We start from the raw sequence: 3,009 nt of genomic DNA on the forward strand, positions 1-3,009 counted from the left end.
ACACGAGACCATATAGGGCTGAAAAGTATGGTTCACAGTCGACATCAGAAGGTGGGCAAAGGAAGGGAGGAAGTGGGAACCAATCACGATGATCGACACATAACCGCACCCCATTCCCCCTAGGGGGACCGAGCAACAGAAACTATGGGGGAAGGGAGACAGCAGTCTCTGTATAAACTATGAGAATAATAATACTCCATAATTTATCAAGGGGACATGAGGGTGGGAGGGAGAGGGGGGGGAAAGAGGAGCTGATACCAAGGGCTCAATAGAAAATAAATGTCTAGAAAATAATGATGCCAACATATGTACAAACATGCTTGATACAATTGCTGTATGCATTGTTACCAGAGCTGTGAAGAGCCTTCAATAAAATGTTTTTTTAAAAAAATATGGAACACTTCACGAGTTTGCGTGTCATCCTTGCGCAGGTCCCATGCCAATCTTCTCTGTGTTGTTCCAATTTTAGTATATGTGCTGCTGAAGCGAGCACCAATAAAATGTTTTAAATAAATAAATAAAAATGACTCACACACAATAAATCTCCCTTCCCAGCACGCATTTCCCTTTCCTAGTAGCAATTAAATTTCATTCTGGGAGACTATTCTCTAGCCATTGCGGTTGCCTTGATGATAGATCCAGGTGTCTGTTTACCCCAAGCCTGTTCCCCACCCCATCCCCCATCTTGAAAATAAGCTAGAAAAATTAGTTTATATGGCTTATAATAAGAAGACCAAATTGATATACTGCTCTAGAGATAATGTTAGATGGTTAATTTTCTCCGTTATTGCATTTATTTAAAGTATCAAAAATAATATTTGGAGGGGTAGAGTTATGTATAAAAACCCAGTTAGCAGTGTGCATTTGATATGGTTCAAAGTTAGCTCCCAAACCCAAACTCACTGCCATTAAGTCAGTTCTGGCCCACAGTAAAACTAAAGGACAGTAGAGCTGACCCTGTAGGTTTTGAGACTGTAAATTTAAAAAAATGTTTAAAATTTTTAACAGCCCCATTTATCTATTTTGCTTTTTGTTGTTTGTAGTTCCTTATATTAATGTCTTGTTAGAAGCTGGGCCCAACAGCATTGCCCCAGCAGTTTCTTCTAATAGTTTTCTGGGTCTGCTTTTCACAGTTGGTACTCAATCCATTTCAAACATGGTTTTGTACACAGTGTGGGACATGGATCCTGCTTCATTTTTCAGCATATGGAAATCGTTTCCTTAGCACCGTTTACTTATTGAAGACACCCTTCTTCCCCATCAAATGAGCCCTTGCCAAGGATTAGTTGGCTGTACAAATGTGGGCTGATTTCTGAACTCTCAGTTCTATTCCGTGGCCTCTCTGTCTGTGGTTCAATCAGTACCAGATTATTTTGAGTACATTAGCCGCAGTACTGTTGTTAGGGTCTATGTTTGAGCCCATTGGTGCAGTCACTGTGTCAATCCATGTCATCGAGGGTCTTTTGACCTTCCACTTTACCAAACATGATGTCCTTTCTCACAGACTGGGCCCTTCTGATCACATGTCCAAAGTTAACATGTCTCACTTGAGACAAAGCCTCACCGTATTATTTTTAAGGAGTATTCTGACTACATACTACGCTTTATAATCAGAATATGTCATCCCTTTTACTTTAACAGTATCTTAGCTATTTTATTCCCTCTCCAGTAGAGTACTGCTTTTCATATTTTTACAAAGAAAGCTTTGGGAATTTTTATTGGGATTAATTTGAATCTATACATTACTTTGGGTAGTATTGACATCTTAATGATATTATATCTTCCAATCCATGACATAGAACATATTTCTTTTTTATTGTTTATTTTTTATTTCATAATTATAAACTTAACTCTGCTTTCCAGCTGGACTCAGGGGCAATAAGGAAAGTAGGAAACCTGAAGAACTGGAGTGAGAGCACAAGATTAACCGATGCTGCAAGCACATGGGGAATAGAAGGGTGATTTCCCAAGCTACACAAGGAATGGTCTGGTGCTTAAGATAAAACTTGGAAATCCAGATCAAGTTTAATTAGAGTTGTCCACAGTCAGCAATGGTGATCTTCTTGCTGGTCTTGCCATTCCTGGAGCCAAAACGCTCATGGCTTCCACGATTTTCATGCCTTCTTTCACCAGACCGAAGACCACCTGCTTGCCATGCAACCATTCAGTCCTAGCGGTGCTGATCAAAAACTGGGAACCGTTGGTATTGGGCCCAGTATTTGCATAGAAAGGATGCCAGGACCTGTGTGCTTCAGGATGAAGTTCTCATCTTCAAATCTCTGTCCACAGATGGACTTGCCGCCAGTGCCATTATGGCGTGTGAAGTCACCACCCTGGCACATAAACCCTAGAATGACTCTGTGAAAGCTGGAACCTTTATAACCAACACCTTTCTCCCCAGTTTTCAGAGCGCGGGAGGTTTCTGCTGTCTTTGGAACTTTGTCTGCAAACAGCTAGAAAGAGACACAGCCGAAGGGCTCGCCGGCGACAGTATGTCGAAAAACACAGTAGGGTTGACCATGGCTGGACACAGCAGGACCAGACAAGACTATGAACTCAGGTATCATCGTCTGCAAAGTGGCGACATGGAACATATTTCTATTTATTTAAGGGTTCTTTAATTTCTTTCCTCAGTATTTCATAGTTTTTATTGAATATATTCTTCATGTTTCTGGTTAGATTTATTCCTAGATATTTTATGATTTTAGATGCTATTGTAAATGTAATTGTTTCCTTATTATTATTAGTTTCCAAATTTCTAAGTTGAAAAGGTGTAGTGGCATACACGTTGGGCTGCTAACCCAACAAGGTCAGCAGTTTGAACCCCCCAACTACTCTTAGGGAGGAAGGCGAGGCTTTATACTCCTGTAAAATTATCATCTTGGACACCCACAAGGGCAGTTCTACGTTGTCCTATATGGTCACTGTGAGTTGGAATCAACTTGGTGGCAGCGAAGTTTTTATTTTATTTTTGCGTGTGTGTATGCAGACCCAGTTAAAATTTTTTAA

General features: G+C 40.4%; 1 non-coding gene across 1 annotated transcript; it reads right to left on the bottom strand.

The window, feature by feature from the left end:
• Positions 1-386: 386 nt before the first annotated feature.
• LOC142425090 (U6 spliceosomal RNA) lies at positions 387-493 on the bottom strand. The gene has a single exon (XR_012779466.1). It is a non-coding gene; the product is annotated as a U6 spliceosomal RNA (small nuclear RNA).
• Positions 494-3,009: the final 2,516 nt, after the last annotated feature.

Source organism: Tenrec ecaudatus, chromosome 13 (assembly GCF_050624435.1).
Source record: "Tenrec ecaudatus isolate mTenEca1 chromosome 13, mTenEca1.hap1, whole genome shotgun sequence".
Taxonomy (NCBI): domain Eukaryota; kingdom Metazoa; phylum Chordata; class Mammalia; order Afrosoricida; family Tenrecidae; genus Tenrec; species Tenrec ecaudatus.